Here is a 19,161-nt window from a genome sequence, read left to right on the forward strand (position 1 = left end):
TACGTATCGCTATACGACGTATTTATTTTAAAAACTACAGTTACCAACATACTTTTATATAACACTGTAAGCCAGTTAATGAAATACATTTAAATATCCCTAGAAAATAAATGTATTTAACCTTTTCTTCACTAAATAGTATACTGTAGACATCTTTCAGTGTCAGGATATAAATCCATTCATTTTACGAGCTGCATAACATTCTGCCAAACGATTGTATCAGATAAGTGGGATCAGGATTCTCTAAGCAGTTTCTACTTCTGGACAGTTGAGTTGTCCCTCCATGTTTTGACAAAATAAGAATCATGTGTGTTTCTGTATCTTTGCATGCTGTATGAGAAATCTTCAGGGTAAATTTTCAAAGTGAATTCTTGAGTAAAAAGAATTAAAAATTTACAAGATATGGCTGAGTCGTCTGCTAAAAATAGTGTACTTACACTCTTTCCAGTGGTGACAAAAGCACCGAAAACAGCCGCCTTCCAATGTCCACGTTGCTTCCCTCTGCTACCGCGTGCTGTGATTTGGGGGAAGGCATACGGTGTTGCACTTGGCAGAGAAACCTGACAGAAAGAAGGGGGGGAAGGTCTGCGGTGAGATCAGGGCCGCCATCAGGGAGAGGGAAGAGGAGCCCCTGGGTGGCTGGTGCCCAGGTAGCAGAAGCCCTTCGGCACATGTAGATCCAGAGCCCAAGTTCGGCGTCTCCGCCTTGAGCACGAGCGCTGGGGATGAGTGTCCCTTAGCGAGGTAGCCCTGTCCTCAGGTGTCTGTCCGCGCACCCGTGAGGGCGGTGATAGAACAGGTGGGAGGATAAGGGGGTTGCAGAAAGCAGCCTCCCAGGTCTCCCCAGCAGCCTGGTGCCATTCCTGCTAAAAACCTCACTGTTGCTTTGCCTGACACTTTGGACTCAAGAGCCTTTGAACAGCACACAAGCTGTGTGAGAAAAGGAATGCGTTGATTTCAGCCACTAGTGTGTAAACGGAGGTTAATATTTCACATGACTTGAAGAGACCATTCACTCACGCGTTCACGGGCTCGTTCAACAAATACCAATCGGGTACCCACTGCAGGCCAGAGGCTATCATAGGCCCTGGGTATGTAATCACCACCCAAAACAGGCATCGACATGGAGCCGTCGGTCTAGTGGGGGAGAGGAACCGTGACCCAGTAATCCCAAATATAGGTACCAACTGTAATTCTGCCTAGGAACGAGCCAGGACCACGGACACCTACAGGATGAGTCGAGATCAGTAGGGCAGACTCTGCGAGGCAGCAAACAGAGTACAAAGAGCACGTTTGCAAAGGCCTTGAGGTGGGAAGGTGTTGGGCTGTTTTGAGAAACTGTAAAAGGCCAGGGTGGCCAGCGGAGGGCATAGCGAGAGATGAGGCTGGAGAAGGGGCCTGGGGCCAGGTCACACAGGGCCTACATGTCTGGAAATGTTCAGAGGGGCAGATACAGAGGGGAAGGGGAAGTGATGGACATTGGGCTGGAAGGGAGAGATGTCAGCTGGGTACGAAGGCCCCGGCAACTCCCGTAGCCCCGTCCGTCCTTCCTCTCACAGTCCACCCGGGCTCCGTGGGCAGAGCCCAGTTGGGTTGGGACCTGCTGCATCCTTGGCACTCACCCCAGGGGCAGAGCAGCCTTGCCAGGGCCCACCTCCCTCCCCTCGTGGCCTCGGAGGTCTATGCCCCACTTTGCCTTTCAGCCGCCTGAGAGAATTCCAACAAAAGTCCGTCTCCGATTCTATTAATTGGATTACAGAGCAGAAGCCCTAGTGCATTCAGCACACCTTAATGCAACTCCGCGTGACCTCAGAACGTTCCACGTTTTCAAAAGCCCAGTACAGCGTGCCTCTAAAGTGGCACTTGACGGGCATAATATGGGTCACCTGTCTGCGCGGAATTGGCTGGCAGGGCTTCCAGAGCGACCTGCTTTCCTTCCCCTTGGCCTCTAGTCTCTGAACTTCTGAAATGCATCGCTGCCACTCAGACCATTTCTGAGTGGTTATTTAACAGGGAGGCGCACGGCGGAGAGCTCCTCGCCTCAGGGCTGGTCCAGCGGCGCGGTGGAGGGCTGAGCAGGGACTGTGGCCGGGGGCTCGGGAACTGGGCCAGGGGCCTGTCAGTGCTGCTTCCCAAGCTGGTCAGCTTCAGCTTTTGCAAGCACGCAAGCGACTTGGTGCGCTGCCTTCGTGGTGTCCTGCCTCTAACGTCAGGCTTTCTAAAAGCTGTGCACGTGTGTGTTTGTGATGGAGACGGTGAATGAGCGAATTCTGTGATGGGGCAGAGAAGGGAACGCTCGCCCGGCCCTGGAGAATGGAATCGTCCCCGAGTATTACCTTGGTGTCCCCGCGTCCTGACCTGGGAAGCCACACAGCTGAATGGCCAAGAATGTGGCCTGGGAGACCCACCATCTGAGCTCACATCCTGCCACCACTGCTTCGGGTCCAGGCTGTTAACCGCTTTGCTACACTGCCTCTCAGCCGTGTGTAAATGTTAGCTTTTGTTATTATTGGGAGAGGGGGGAGGAAAGGATGGGGGAAATATGGTAGAAATGGCCAGGAGAGGAAGAGGAGCGTGCTCAGTTCCCCTGTACCTTGGGCAGAACTGTGAGCCTCTCTGCCCTCCACCCCCACACCTCTTGACCTCTTCACCGCCTACCCCCAACCCCTTAATTCCAGTGGGTTGGACTAAATACGGAGTGTGACCTGAGAGTGTTACATCCTCACCGAAACCTCCTGAGCCCACTTAGGTGAAGGAGAGACTGTCACGTCCTGCTGTTGCCACAGCTGCCCAGGTTAGCAAAAGCTGCCAAGGGTCTGTCCAGGGGTACCTGCAACCGTGGCCAGGGCAGAGTCCCTCTTGCGGCTCGAGTCCTGTCCACTTTCATTACTGATGGACTTCTTCAGACCAGAAGAAGTTCCCCGCGGGTGAAATTCTCAGAGCAGTATTGTGTGATTGACCAAATCTGACATTCTAGAGAAGAGTTATTCCCTGAAGGGTTACCCGCCTAGATTCTTTCTTCTAATATGCCAGTAATTTTAATATAAGGCCAAAGTCACCGCACAGGAGAACACCATGTGGGCAGTTCTTTCCAAAAGGCTTACTACAGATATTCTGCTGCAGTCCATGTCTCAGTTGCCTGGCTTTGTTTTGTTTCATTTCCTTGAGGTGGAAGATTGCCTAGGAAAGGCTAAAATAAATATTTAGGTAAAACCGCTAAAGTTCATTAACTCTGCTGGGAGTTAGCTTAACCTGTAATCTTATAGTTTTGCTTTCGGAGGAATGCTACTGCTGAGATGTGCAGACACGGGGCCTCCTGATGTCTGCTATCTACATTTGGAACGGTGGGTGGGGATACGGAGAAAGCAGAAATGACAGTTGTTAGGTCCAGGTGGATGGTATATGGTTTTATTCTTTCAACTTTTCTGTATGTTTCCACTTTTTAAAAATAAGTTGAGGATATCAAATGATGTCACTTATAGGTGGAATCTAAAAAAATGATACAAATGAATTTATATACAAAACAGAAATAGACCCACAGACATAGAAAACAAACTTATGGTTACCAGAATGGGGGGAGGGGAGGGATAAATTAGGATTCATGTATGGTTTGCACACTACCATATGTAAACAGATAACCACCAAGGACCTACTGCATAGCAGAGGGAACTGTACTCAATATTTTGTAATCACCTACAAGGGGAAAGAATCTGAGAAAAAGAGGATATATGTGTATGCATAACTGAATCACTCTGCTGTACAACAGAAACTAACACAGCATTGTACATCAACTATACTGCAATTTAAAAACAATACGTTGGGGGAAAATGAACACATTTAAAAAATAAGGTTTATGGGGAAGAGTTAAAAAAGCACAGTTACTCTTGGCGGGGTCTGTACAAGGGAAGGGTTGGTGGCCTTTCTCCCGTGTCATCGTCCACAGGACCCACAGAGGCCGGGAGAGGTTGTCGGGGGGGAGGCGGGCAACAGATGGAAAAGGGGTGCTCCAGACAAAGAAATAAACACCATGGCTGTTAACACTGATGCAGGACTCTAAGTTACTGTGGGAGTGACGTTTACAACCTTTATGTTACATTTTTAAGCAGAATACTGAGACCAAGGTCCTCCATTTATTTCCCTGAAACTGATCCAATAGCAACAAAATGTTGCACAAGATGTATATGAAACATTCTTTTCATTGATGTGTTTCATTTCACATATATGACAAATAATGAAAAGAACATCATTGAACATTTCTCTCTGCCTGGTGGGATTACGGTTGCTTTTCATATTTTTCATATTACCTCTCTGAATTTTCCAGATTTTTTTTTCAAGTGACACATGTTATTTTATAACCAGGAAAAAGTCGGTATTCCATGAAGAATAAATGTCATATGGTCAGTATCTCTCTGTAACTTGTTTTCTGTACTTCCCACTGTTCACCACCACAGTGAATGGAATGTATTTCTTTTATTCAGAAATTAAAATGAGAAATTTCCAGAGAGTCTGCCCTATAGCTTAACAAGAATTAATACATAACCCTTTGATGGCTTTATTCATACTTTTGATATTATAATAATTTTCCTGGTTTTAAGGAGTTTTTCCACATTTACTGATTTTTACCAGTGCTTTGGCCAATAGCTCCACAATTTCACCCCTACTTTCTTTAAAACTCTAGAGTAGAGGCACCTTGACCTGGGACTTCTCTAGATGGCAGTTAGTCCGTCTGGCTGAGAATGTCATGTTCATGGACCACTGTTTGACTTAACTGCTCAGACATCTCTCTTCCCCCAGATTATTTTCAGATCAGAATCTCCCCAGTGGTTTCCTCAATAAAGACCAATGCCAATAATTCCTTTAGTTTCCTGACAAACATATTCTCATCCCTAGGCCCGTATTGTGTCTCCAAATAACCAAATGATTTTTTTTAGTTTTCATGAATGAGTCTTATAAAGGACTCACAAAATTCCTTCTGGCCTGATTTCAAATTTTTACCCAATTTGCCATATGTAGTAGGTCTATTTGAGCCATGTTTGGGTAGGAATTTCCAGATGTGTGCTTAATACTGGGAGTCACTGTATTGAGTATAAAGTTCAAGATTTTTTGTTTGCTTGCTTTTTGGCTTTTTTGTATACTTTTGCAGAAGGTACTTGAGTTGGGACCATCTTCTATTTCTTGAGGATGTAGTGGTTCCATTTTTGCTCTTCTGTGTGTCTGTCTCCATGTTTATTCCAGCTAGAGGCTGCCAGACATGGCAGCATCATTGCATAGCGGTCACTGGGCAGCAAGAAATGGATATAAGACCAAGGTAAAATCGGAGAGGACTGCCATCTTGGGCAGCTTTGGGAGACTCGAAGAAACACAACCGTAACTCCTGCTTAAGCCGCTCTCCCTGAATCTCCTTGAAGAATCCTTCCTGCTAAGGGTGCCCAGAGTGAAGACGAAAATATAATAAATGGAAACTGTTTTGACAGAAGGTTTGGTAAATCATCTTGGGTGCTAAGCCCCATGTAACGCTATTCGAAAGTAATGAGATGTCCTCAGTTTTTGTCTCGTTGAAGCTTTAAATAGGCCATGTGAGTAACGTACTTCAGGTGCATAGCACTCATTCATTCATTCCTTTGTAAATGAAATACCTAATTTAAAAAAAATTATTTGTTTATTATTTATTTATTTTGGCTGGGCTGGGTCATAGTTGCAGCATGTGGGATCTTTAGTTGCAGCATGCGTGCAGGATCTAGTTCCCCGACCAGGGATTGAACCTGGCCCCCTGCATTGGGAGCCTGGAGTCTTAACCACTGGATTCCCAGGGAAGTCCCGAAATGTCTAATTGAAGGAGCTTAAGGGAGCTCCTTTGCAGCCGTAATCTGGGGGGTCCAGTAACAGAGAGAGATGTTACTCTTGGCAGATGAAACGTGTCGGACAGATTCCCACTGGCTAGGTAGCTTGATCAGAATTTATTTGAACATGGTTTTTGTTTTTTGTTTTTTTTAAAGCGTAACACAGGTTTGAATTGGCCTTTAATATTGACGTGAGTCACTCACATATCCGTAGCTTTGGAAGCAACCCGAAGATAATATGATTGGGAGCTCTTTGAATAAGACGGGGAAGTGGACAAAAGAAATACATGGCCTCCTGTCGTGGCTTCCTGCCTTGCCCTCTGCCACCAAGAAGGGCCCGAGAGCCTGTCACTTTGTGATTTCCCCCTTGGGTGTAACTTCAGGGGCATTCTTTCTACTTATGAGTTGGCTTTGCTTTTACCTTGTCAGAAAACTATGTAACCCAAAGTACTCAGCGTTGTGCCTCAGTGATGGAGAAACTTTGGCCACGTTTAGAACTTAAGTATATTAATAGATTCAATGATCTGTTCCTTATGCTTCCTTTCATCCTTGTTCTTTTCTTAGAATAAGGGCATCATCCTTAAAGGAAAAGAGCCTTGTCAAGCTGGCCTTATCCAACTAGCTGATGGATAAGCATGGCACATTTTGGTTGAGAAATTTGTGTTTTATCTTCCCGCGTCTCGGTTCCATGATGAGGGAAAAGGAAGCATTTAAGTGTAATAATTATGACTGACTTATAATGTGTTTTGTTCCTTGTAAACTGTTACTGCCTCAAATAAAATGCAAAGAACAAAGAGCATGAATTAATTCACAAGAGACACCTAAGCTGCTCTCAGGATACGGGAGGATTTAGAGAGGCAGCAGGAAAACAAGTTAAACTTGGGATACATGGAAAATTAGGGGGAAATGGGTCAATACGAGACATTAACAGCTGCCTGTTCTCTTCCGTCCTAGACTTGTCAGCATGGAGTGGGGCTCACACCACCCTTCAAGCAAACCCCAGTCCCTGCCGACACCTCCCCCCAGGCAGATTAAAGTGACTTCCTATTGGAAAAGAAACCAAAGACAAAAAACCTTCTTCTATGAAAGTTAGGCCCTTAAAGTAACTTCTCCTGAACAAAAGAAAACTAATGTTTTTCGAAAGTGTTTTGTGACAAAATGCTATTTTTAAGAAAAAGTAGCATTGCTCTGAATTAATTCTTTGAACAGTCGTTTTCGCCGACATATGTGAATTAAAGGTCATGTGCTTAGACCTTGGGAGCAAACACTATACTCTTTTCTCGGGTAGGAACACACTGCAGAACACCACCTCTGGGCTTTTTCATTCTCCTGGGAGTGTGACAGTAGGCGACAAGTGACAACAATATTTATTGTACGAATAACCTGTAACTACTGTCATTTTCAGAGAGGGAGGCATTGGAGATACAGAGGATACAGTAGGACTGTAAGAGAAGGTAAGAGTCAATGTCAAAGATAAACTCCTGGAGAACAGGACCTCTGTGTGTTTATTTCCTTGTTCCACACTATACAGCATCCTACACAGAGTAGGCACCCGATGAATAAAGCGTGATAGATTCAATTAACAAAAGCATGCATCATTCTATCTACATAATCATTTTATTTCTGTATGAAAGTTCCTTGTGTTGAGTGGTAGCTGAGAGTGTCTAACCAAGGGCTAATTTTAGATAGAAAGCCATGTTTTAAATCTATTATTGTTTTAGCCAGAAGAAAACACAGAAATTGCGTGGGTGCTGGAACATCTCCATTATTTGCCCCCTGAAGACGTAGGGAATAGTTGAGAATAGCGCACCGTTGGCAGAACATGGTGGGAAGATTTGCACATTGGCTTCCCACAAGGACCTATTCTGTGCTGTTATTTCATATTTCAGTCTCTAGGATACCCATGTTATAACATCTTAAAGTGCTAAAATTTTACCAGCAAAATAATTCTGAAAAAAAAAAAAAAAGAAATGGAAATTAATCAAATTAAACACATTCTCCTGGGAGAACAGAATTTGCAGCTGGTGCAGCTTCAGCGTGGTCGGTGAGATGGGGGGAAGCCAGGAGCAGAAGAGTGGGGCCCAGGGAGACCCAGCTGACTACGGTGTGGTGGGGGCAGGGCAGAGTGGCTCGGACCACACTCTGGTGGGTGTAGCTCTCCCAGGGGTGCCGTGCAATGGACAGGGGATGTCAGGTAGTGGATAGAGTCAGGGTTTCAGGGCCGCCTGCCGGCTCTGAAGCTACCTCCTATCCAAGAGCATTTATTAAGATTTGGGAAGGAAGGTCTGGCCGTCGGGGGTTGAGGCCTGGCAGAAGGCCCAGCTAAATGGGCAGGATGCAGAGAACATTACCTGGGTGTTCAGGTATTCCTCAGTTCCCTGGCCATAAGGCTTAGGAAGCAAAATCTATTTCAGAGCTTACCCATTGCTGGAGATCTGATTTTATATACACGGCTGCCTTTGTCCAGGGCTGCTTGGATACCAGGTGGGCAGAGTCTGCCGAAAGTAAGGCCGATTCTTAAAATATCTATCCACCCCAACTTAAACAAAGGTATTTTCTAAACATCAAAAAACAGGTGGTGGCTAGAAAGGAGGAGGGAGTGGCTAGGGAAGACTTGGCCTAATGGACTTTCCCTAAACCTCTGGGAGCCCGTAGGCACGTGAGTGGAACTTCAGCGGATCCCTGTCCCTTTCAAAATGGTATCGCCTTTCTGAAATTTCTTCCACGCAAAGTGAAAACAGTCCTGGGACTTTCCTGGCGGTCCAGTGGTTAAGACTCCGTGCTTCCACTGCACTGGGGCACAGGTTCGATCCCTGGAAGGGGAACGAAGATCCTGCATGCCGCAAGGCTTGGCCAAAAAGAAAAATAAAAAAAAAGTGAAGGCAGTCCTCAAATGCTCTGGAGTCAAAATACCAGCAGTAACAATACTTCCCAGCCAAACCCAGCCACTGCCAGAAAGAGTGATGGAGAAGGACTGGTTTTGCCATAGGTGTACTTGCTAAGCCCCAGGAGGAAATCACAAGAAATTGCATCCCATTTGTCAGATGGCAATGACGTGATTGGTTTCCTTCGTACTGCAGTCTCCTCTGGAATCCTCCTGCAAGATTCAGCATCTTCTACAGGGTTAGAATCAGAAACTTAACTGAGTGCTGAGTTTATTAGAACCATGTCTTTTTAATTACTTAACATACTGCAAATAATGTAAATCCTGCACATACTGAATGTCCTCTAATTAAAGGTACCCAGGACTAATCAAGGGTGTTTTCTTATTCCCTGAAAGTAAAAATCAGGCTTTAAAACAAAAATAAACACGATACCAGGGAGCTATTTAGCCATGTTTATTTCAATCACAAAAGGAAATCTGAATCTTTGATCATTTATTATCAGACACACTATATTATATTAAAAGCTAACAAACAAGCCCCACCTTTCTCTCTAGAAAAGGGAAGAAGGCTGAAGCTACAGGGTCATGAGCCAGACGTGATGGAGGAAAGCAGTGGATATGGTGGGATATGGTGAGATACAGTGAGATAGAAGCATTTTTATCTGACAGTGTCAAAGGCAGCTGCCACGGTTGTGACCTGATAAGATTTGGCCGCGTCGTCGACGTGTAGCCATGCAGGTCGGTCGAGCGCTGCCCTTCTCTGCACCGCACAGAGCAGTTTTTGGCCAGTTCTACTGCTTATGGTTCCTAGGTAGACATAAGTCCCGGCAGAGAGCACTTTTAAACATGTAGAGTTGACTTTTATCTTCATTTAAAAAAGAGAGCAGATTTTTCGGTTTCACCTGGATGAGATGAGGCTAAGGGTTGAATCTCAAGTTTTAAAATATCTATCCATCCCAACTTATTCAAAGGTATTTTCTTTTTTTTAAATTTTAAATTAATTTTTATTGACGTATAATTGATTTACAATGTTGTGTTCATTTATGCTGTACAGCAAAGCAAAGGTATTTTCTAAAAATAAAAGAGTAACTATTCATCTTCGGCAGGGTCACCATGAGAGAGCGCTTTACCTTGTGTTTTATAGGCTCCCTTTCCAATAATTTATGCTTTTCAAAATAAGTAAGTAAATAAATGCACTAATATAGGTAGCACAAAAATAAGACAGCTTGTACTTGGATCCAGCTATAGAACAGACACTGAAACAGACTGGTTGCTTAGGCACAAAATTAATGCTACTGATATGAATCTGTTTTCTTCAATGTGAAAGGGTTAAAAGACAAGGTGTTCTTTTTTAGAGAAATTTTTATGTATCATCATGAAGGAAATAGAAGTTAGAAAACTTTTTATAATTCAGCTAGAGTAAAAGCTTTGTTAATTGAAATTTTATTAGTTCACAGTTTGTTTTGTTTCAGGTAGTGACTAGATTAACATTTAATGTTTCTCAGCAAGGCTTTTTGGGTAACAGCGCAAGCGATTATAATGCAGTAAAGTGTAAACAAGCTTGTACGAGTCATGTTTAAAGTATGAAAAGAATAATTTGTTTTTGAAGATCCTTAAGGTCTTTTGAAATAGCTCGTGACATAAAAAGAGTGAACGTACCAAACACAAATCATTCTATCTGGTCTTTCAAGCAGGTCTTCAGAGAAGTATCTAGCAGAAAGCGCTGCGCACATACTTTAAGCTACCCTGAAACTTAAAAGTCATACAGTTGACCCTTGAACAATGTGAGCTCAGACAGCATGGGTCCACGTATACGCGGATGGTTTCTGACAGTGAATAACACACTAGCACCAGATCCGTGGTTGGTTGAATCCTGTGCGTTGCTTCCCCTCTGTCCCATAATTTAGATGCTTTAGACTGGTTTTTCCTTCTAGTTAGTTTGACGCTTGAGGTTTAACAGTATAGCCAGCCCCACTCGGTGGGTTTCTGGACCCTAAATGAAAGGTAGGTATGTAAGCCAAGTAGGCTTCTGCTGCTCGAGACTCTGGCTGTTAAAACATGTCCTGCCCTGGTAATGACATTGTCCACTGACTGCAAAAAGGTCACGGGCGCTGAAGAATATACGTCCATTAGGCAAAACATGCAACAGCCGAAGGTAATCTTTTAACACTGTGTTGCTGAGTTTCTGATGTGAGTTCATGTAACAAATATTAATTGAGCACCTATTATATACCAGGTTCTAGACATTTATAGGCAAATGAAACAGATATGGCCCCTGTCCTCATGGAGCTTACAGTCTAGCTGGGGAGACAGGAAGTAAACACACAACAAATATATAAATATGTGTATATACACACACACAAACTGTGATACAGAAGTACTTGGAAGGATAGGAACAGGATGCTGTGAGTACAATAGGAAGACTTACTTTGGATAGAACTTACAAATGGAAGGGTCCAGGTGAGCATTAGGGACTTTGAGCTCTTAAAATAGTCTCCCTTGGGTAGTTCTCAGTCTCTCCTTCCTTTTCATCCTTTTTAGACAATGGAAGGTAGTAAGAATGCCTCCATCACGAATTTTTCCTGTGTTACTGCCAATATTGATCTTTCTTAACCAAGATATAATGAACTTACAGAGGTCTGATAAATTGCAATCGTTGAGGTCGTGGAAACATGGAAGGCAGTATGGAAATTGGAAAGGGTACTGGGCTCCTTAGGAAGACCTGAATTCGTCTAAGGGTCGGGAAGTGGGGTGCGGAGAGAAGAGAAAAGTATTTACACATTTCATTAGGATTAGAGTGATGTTGGTTCTGCTCTGGACTTGGCCGAGAACTTGCTCTATGTCCCAAGATGAGTCCCCTAACCTCACTGAATCTCATTCTTTCTTCTATAAAATGAGAGAATTATAATGAGATAATTTCTGAGGTCCTTTTAAATCCAAAGTCCTGAAAGATTGTATAGTATAGTGATAAAAAGTACAGACTCTGAAACCAGATTGTAAGGGTTCAGATCCCAGCTCTGTCACCGACTGGCTGTGTGACCTTGAGTAAGCTTCTTAACTTCTCTGTGCATTCACTTCCAAAAATGTGAAATGGAGGATACTATTAGCACCCACCTCACAGTGTTGTGAGAATTCAGTGAATTAAAGAACTTAGAACACTGCCTGCCTCATAGTAAGTACTTAAGTGTTACTATTATTAATATCCTCTGAAAGGAAGCTACCTCCTTAAAGGGTGGGACTCCAATAGAGGCAGAACGCTCGAGACACTGGAGCAAACATATGAACAGAAGAGTGTGTGGGAACCGAGATGTACGCTTCCACAGTTCCTATCACACTCCCCTTTGTTTCAGCGTGGTTTAAAGGGGCAGCTCCTTACTGCTGGATGAGGGGCTATATTCATAGACTGCTCTATTGGATGCTCACAGGGACTGTCTTCTTCCTGAGGACACAGGCAGGTGATTACGTCTCTGGGTATGCGGTGTGTAGAGGACGTTGACCTCGTGCTTACATCATAGTGCTGTCACCCCTGCAGCCAGGACCACAAAGCAGCAGGGACAGATGCCATGACCAAAGGCGCTGCGATGCGGATTCTCTCGGGGCAAAGAGTTTTTGTTCTTTGTGAGCAACGTGATGATATCTCATAAATTAAACTTGGGAAGGAGTTTTCAAATCATGAAAAAATTCATTAAAAAATTATCAGCATGAACTTCAGTTGACGTCTGTCTACTGCAGAGCGTCTACTTTAATGATGCGGATGCAGAATTGTAATAAGCAACATCATCTCTCTGCATCCCCTCATGCATCCAAATCTCTAAAACCCTATCACTTTTCCTTTGTTCTAGTTTCCTTAGCAGTTTCTCCATAAATGGTACTACCTGGATTCAGTTGGTACCTGAATTTTTATTAAATATTTACTTAATAAAGAATAAGTTGAAACTTTGTTATATATCTTCTTTTTTTCCCCGTGTGCATATGTGTGTAATCATATGACAGCCAAATAAGTCAAATTATAAAACTCTAGCCTTTTCCTACATACTCCTTAGATTGGGGGATAACTGAAATAGTTTAGAACATTATGCTTCTTTAGAGATAAGCTAGGATAGTATGACGAGAAGAAAACGGTGAATCTTGTAAAATATAAAATGTAGCTTTTTAGGGACTTCTGGGGCAGTCCAGTGGTTAAGACTCCACGCTTCCACTGCAGGGGCACAGGTTCCATTCTGGCCGGGAAGTAAGATAGCACATGCCGTGTGGCACGGCAAGAAAAAAATATATAGCTCTTTAAATAAAAAGAAAAGGAGAAAAAAGAGACAAGAAATTAAGTCTACTTAGAGAAAGCATAGTTCCCTGACATTTTTCTGGAGACCAGGGCACTAGGATTCCTCCTACATGTCCCTTGAGTAGATCGATCCCTTTATGGGGAGAAGATCCCAAGTGGTTGTGACAGCCAGCACCTCTCAGCCCTGGCCACACACCAGGACCCCACTCCCAATCAGCCACCAAACCCGGGACCCTTTACTCAGAAAAGTCCCTGCTGCTTCCCCAGTCCTGTAGCATCTCCATTGAGTCTCCTTCCCGTCTTCGGTTTCTCCTCCCTCTCCAAAGACTCTTCAGAAGGAGCTCAGTTTTTCCTAAAGAGTAAGAAACAAAAAAGTCTTTATGTGGGAGTCTGCTTAAGAAATAACTGACTCCTGTTTATAAAGGCCCCTTTCATTCTGTTTGCTGGTCTGTGCTTTCCTGAGCAGCCGCGGGTGGGACGGCTCAAAGGAGCCCAGTCACAGGCTGCAACTGCTAATTTCCATCCAAGCCTGTGGGGGAGGAGGGGGAGGAGGAGGGCAAGGGTGCCTGCGGCCCTGCAGATGCCCTCCGCGGTCACCCTGAGCAGCCCCCGAGCTCTGCCTTTAAACAGACCCGCGCGTTTTCCTGAGCAGGGCAGTCCTTCCTGCCAAATAACTTTCTTTACGGTTTGCCATGTACAGGGTGGTTTTATTTTTCACAAAATGGCCTTACTTAAAAATAACAACGCAGCAGAGAAAAGAATAGGCATTAAGTAGAAAATGGTTGGACCCCAAGGTTTCCTTCTGTTGCAGGCCTGCAAAGCGGTACTCTGGTAAGCCAGCCCGTGGTGTTTCCTGTTGCAACCGTCGGGGTGGTGCCCCAGCAAGGCGGAGCTGTTCCGAGAGAGTTCCCTCTTGGTCTTGGGTCTTAGGTTAGGATTACATGGGGATCGTCACGCTGTCCAGACCTTGAATCTGAACTGTGGAGGTAAAGAGAGAGGGTCTGATCAGTGATTCACACTTTTTTTTGAAGCTGTGAAATCAAATGGTTCGTTTCACTTTTCCCCATACGTATACAATACACCTGTATACCCATTTTCATTTTTCCTTTCTGAATTGGTAAATATACATATCTTGTATATATATTTAAAATATATACTTTGTACTTTTATACAAATATTATAATATATAAAATATGTACATATTTAAATATACATCTATTATGTATATATGATTTAGATTTATTTTTATCTATCTTTATTTGAGTGTTATTGATTTACAATATTGTACTAGTTTCTGCTGTACAGCAAGGTGAATCAGCTGTATGTATACACATATCCCACATCCCCTCCCTCTTGAGCCTCCCTCCCAGCCTCCGTAACCCCCCGCCTTGGTTGTCACAAGGGACCAAGCTTATCTCCCTGTGTGCGCAGCAGCCTCCCACTAGCTTTCTATTTTACCTTTGGTGGTGCACACATGTCCATGCTACTCTCTCACTTCGTCCCAGCTTCCCCTTCCCCACTGTGTCATCTAGCCTGTTCTCTACATCTGTGTCTTTATTCTTCCCCTGCCACTCTTTTCATCAGTACTATTTTTCTATATTCCATATATATGCATTAGCATAGGGTATTTGTTTTTCTCTTTCTGGCTTACTTCACTCTGTATGACAGACTCTAGGTCCATCCACCTCACTGCAAATAATTCAATTTCATTCCTTTTTATGGCTGAGTAATATTCCATTGTATATATGCGCCACATCTTCTTTATCCATTCCTCTGTTGATGGGCATTTAGGCTGCTTCCATGTCCTGGCTATTGTAAATAGTGCTGCTATGAACACTGTGGTGCATGTGTCTTTTTGAATGATGGTGTTCTCTGGGTATATGCCCAGGAGTGGGATTGCTGGGTCATATGGTAGTTCTATTTTTAGTTTTTCAAGGAACCTCCATACTGTTCTCCATAGTGGCTGTATCAATTTACATTCCCACCGAAAGTGCAAGAGCGTTCCCTTTTCTCCACACCCTCTCCATCGTTTATTGTTTGTAGATTTTTTGATGATGGCCATTCTGATCAGTGTGAGAGATACCTCATTGTGGTTTTGATTTGCATTTCTCTAACGATTAGTGTTTGTATATATATTTTAAATATATAAACATATTTTATATTTTATATAAATTGTATAATGTATAAAATATGTAAATATTTTAAATATATATTTATATATTATGGATATATGATTTAGATTTAAGTGAAAAGACATTTGTATGTGGGACACTAAATGAATTTCATAGCACCTTCATAAACAGAGAATGCAACCATGTACCAGGATTAATATGGTAAAAGTTCACTCTTTCTTATTTTTAAAAACTTTGCATTAAACATGGAATAGAATGCAAAATGGATATGAATTTCAGATAAAAATGGAATGTAACCCTTGCTTGTGGAAAGAAAGGCCCAGTTTCCCTAGGGGCACAGATTTCTTCTCCTCTCTCAGCCTCAGCAGATACCCTGAGACACTGGGCAGCAAAATTCAGAAATATTCTCTGCTCAAAGATAATTAAATCCTCCGCCCCCACCTTCATTCTATAATTATAAATTCATTTGCATTCTCAGGTCTCTCTTTTTAAAAAGCATATGTCTCTTGGTTTACGCTGTTGGTCCTTCACATCTTAGTTTTAAAGGTTGAATTACTTTAAACAACTAGCTTTCTGTTCTGATATGCTTCACAGACCAAATCAGAAGCCGTGAGCTCCTAACGGAGGGTCACTTAGTCTTGTGTAATAGAGCAAATCAATTCAATCATTCGAGCCCCAGTTTCCCAATTGAAAATAGAGATGATAGCATCCCCTTAGCCATCAGAGAACAGCTATGAAGTCAAAATGACATAATGTACATGGAAGATGTCTAGTAAATGATGAAGTGCTGTTTAAGTATCGGTCATCACTGTGAACAATTTTAGTCGAGATTAGCGGCACACCGTCAGGCTTCGTAAGACATTTCACCAATGTATTGACTAATATATTAGTCAGTAGATGAAGAAGAATGGTGTAGGGGGAGGTAATTTTGAAATATAAGACATGTAGGAAGATCAGGCCTACAGAGTTACCTCGGTGAGGGACTTCAGTATTTGAAAGTATCACAAATCAGGGGAGAGAGAGAAGAAGAAAGCGATGAGTAAGTGTCAGAACAAAGTTCTGCTCTGTGGTTCAGCACAGGGAACCTGAGGTCAAAACAGCCCCGGATGACACAAGTTGCTATAAAGGAAAAAGTCTGCAGAGGACATTTATCTTCAATTGTTAGGCTACCCCCAAGACACAGATTGTGGAGTTCTGAGTCTAGTCTTTCTCAAAACAAGAATCTGCCCAAAGTGTAAATAGTGGAAGGTCAACCCTGGTCCCACTTAAATTTCAAAATAAGTAATCCTCTTGTCTGCTTGTGACGGTGCAGCCTGCGTCCCCTCCCTGATGTTCCTCATTCTAATAACAGCCAGCGGTTTCTAAGCCTGTACTGTGTATGGGGCACCATTCCAGCGCGGTGCACACATGACTCTTCCTATTTTAACCTCCCAGCAACCTTAAGAACTAGATGCTTTAATATTCCCATTTTACAGTTGACAAAACGGAGGCTGAGTATTTAAGAAACTTGACCAGTTCGTACAGGGCAGAAGATCCAACCGAAAGGCGGTAGGGTGACTGTAGAACTGGGTGGATTCTGTGTCTCCCTGTTACTTCCTCCCAGCTGATGGCATGGCCACTGCAGACCAAGTGCCGAAGCCAGGAAATGCTCGCGGTCCGCTCCTCTGAAAATCAGAGGACCTGCCTTCTTGGGGGTCTGCTGCTTATATTCTCTTCTACAAGACTTGACATTGAAGCCTTGAATATACTTGGAGAGGTGAGGACAAAGTAGAGCCAGAAAGGGAAAGGCTCCAAGGAGGTGACCAGTTTTGTTTTTGTTTTCAAAGTTCAATAAGGATTTGAAAAGAACAGAGATCTAGGGAACGAAAATGTCCAGTTTTTAAAAAATGATCTGTTAGTATTCAGTGAGCTCTCAGATTCGCTCCTGGCACTGGAAACCCTCAGTTTGACATTATGTTCAATTCTAACACCCTGCTTCACCAAGGCACATAGAAGTTTATGTAGAGAAAAGTCATAAAGAGCAAAGCAAAAGAGTGGATTTTAGATTTTAACTTTTAAAAATATTTCATCTCTTCCCTTCCAGACAAGTCACAGAAATTATAGGCAAGAGTAAATGCCTATGTTAGCAAAACAACAGAGGGTTTAAATCTGACTCTAGAATGAGCTTTTGATTAATTTGAGTGCAGTGGGCAGAAATATAAGCCAACGTTTCATGTTCCAACACAGGGGCTTGGTGGCCCCCCTGCTGCTCCCTGCCGAAGATTTCTAATTTTTTGAACGATTACTTTTGTTATCCTTCACCAACTATTATTTGTTTAAGTCAATAAAAAAGCAGACTAACATGTATAATAGTCTAGGTATTAATATCACCAAAAGACAGTAATCCGTCTGAGGAAACACTTGGATATAGGTGCCAGATGTCTATATTTCTCTATTTTCAGGCTCATTCATTGCACTCATGGCCTGGTCAGTAACCAAATGTGTGGGCACCTTTCGTAAGCGCTTCTCCAATCAGAGGGACGCGGCCAGTGCAGGCAGACACACGCTGTCTGAATCGCGGCAAGTTGCCAAACGCACTTCAACTGATTCCTGCTCTTGGGCTGTTGATGGAGGGAAGAGTCTTACCTCCTTCCTGGGCTGTGCTGGCCTTCTCATTTTTTGTCCTCCCTGACCATTAGTGGGTCCATTTGGTCAGACAGTTCTATCTGATGAATAGTCAGTCCAGCAGCACGGGAAATAATTTTGTCTGGGATCAGATCACATGCCCATTGCTCATCTGGAGCTGAGGTCACGTTGAGCTGTAACCCCCACTCTCCTTTCTTCTGATCCCTTTTCCCAATTTGATAGCAGTGAGACTCTTTAAATTCAGACTTCCTTCTGTAAGTCAGGGTCTCTAGTTCAGTTACAACCCAGCTGCCATTGGATGAATAACAGTGAACAGCACCAGGCCTCCGAAGTCAGGGGGGTCTGATTCTTCGCGTCATTGGCTCAAATCGCTGTTCCACTGGTTCACTTTGTCCTGATCACGTAAGTGGCCAAGGATCAAATGTCCATTCACGTCCAAAGCTGGAGAAGACTGTTGGCATCTTTCTTTTCTGCTTCTGTCGTCAGCTTTTGTCACATACATAATTAAGTTCCTTGCCTTTCTCACTGTCACTTGGACTGTTTCGTTTACCTTTAAGTGTATGACTTGGACCAGTCGTACACTTGTGTACTGAGCAACCCCTCAAGTGCTTTGCAGTTACCAGCTAGAGCTAAATTATTCTCATTATTTTTTGTACTTCAGTGTTTTATTATTCAAGATTGAATCGCAATGTCCTTTGCACAGGTATTACAAAACAAGTTTATATTAGCACTTATTTTGTTTGCCAAGGGGACCCTGTATGTATCAGAGTCTCTTTTTTCCCCCAGCTTTATTGAGATATAATTAGCATGTAACATTATATAAGTTCAAGATGTGCAATGCAATATACTGTGAAGTAATGACCACAATTAGGTTAGTTAACATATCCTTTGCTTTGCGTCATTACCTTTTTTGTGTGTATGTATAAGCTAAGAACTTTTAAGTTGTGCTCTCTCAGCAACTTTCAAGTACATAATGCAGTGTTGTTCACTAGAGTCTCCATGCTGTGTGTTAGATGCCCAGAACTGACTCATCTTGCGGCTGGATGTTTGCCCTTTCACCGATATCTCCCCACATCCCTCACCCCCAGCCCCTGGAAACCAGCATCTTACTACTTAGAGAGAAATTCTTACTTAACACATCACTATATTTCAGAAATGGGTTAGGTGCCCTTCCTAGGTCTTCCGTTACACCCTGGGCTTTCCCCTATCTTAGCACACATGACACCGTGTTGAAGCTACCTATGTGTGGGTCTGTTTTTGCCTCTAGAGTGTGGTCTCCTCGGGAGCTGGGCTTGTGTCTGGTTCTCTGTTCTATCCCTGGCTCTCAGCACTGCCTGACACGTTACGTAGGCAGGCCCCAAGTCTCTTGATTATACTGAGATTGGAGAGGAAAGTAGTGCC

General features: G+C 43.3%; 1 protein-coding gene across 3 annotated transcripts in view; it reads left to right on the forward strand.

Annotated features, from left to right (window-relative positions):
• Positions 1–19,161, forward strand: part of GNG2 (G protein subunit gamma 2) — a 116,290-nt gene that overhangs the window by 48,322 nt on the left and 48,807 nt on the right. The window contains exon 1 of one of the 3 annotated variants that reach the window (XM_057723868.1): positions 6,976–7,294. The exons of the other annotated variants lie outside the window; for them this stretch is intronic. The gene's annotated coding sequence lies outside the window, so the exon portion shown is untranslated. Of the gene's footprint in view, positions 1–6,975; positions 7,295–19,161 lie in introns of those variants that run through there. 3 annotated transcript variants of the gene reach the window in all.

The sequence above is a fragment of the Hippopotamus amphibius genome, chromosome 2 (genome assembly GCF_030028045.1).
Source record: "Hippopotamus amphibius kiboko isolate mHipAmp2 chromosome 2, mHipAmp2.hap2, whole genome shotgun sequence".
NCBI classification, from domain to species: domain Eukaryota; kingdom Metazoa; phylum Chordata; class Mammalia; order Artiodactyla; family Hippopotamidae; genus Hippopotamus; species Hippopotamus amphibius.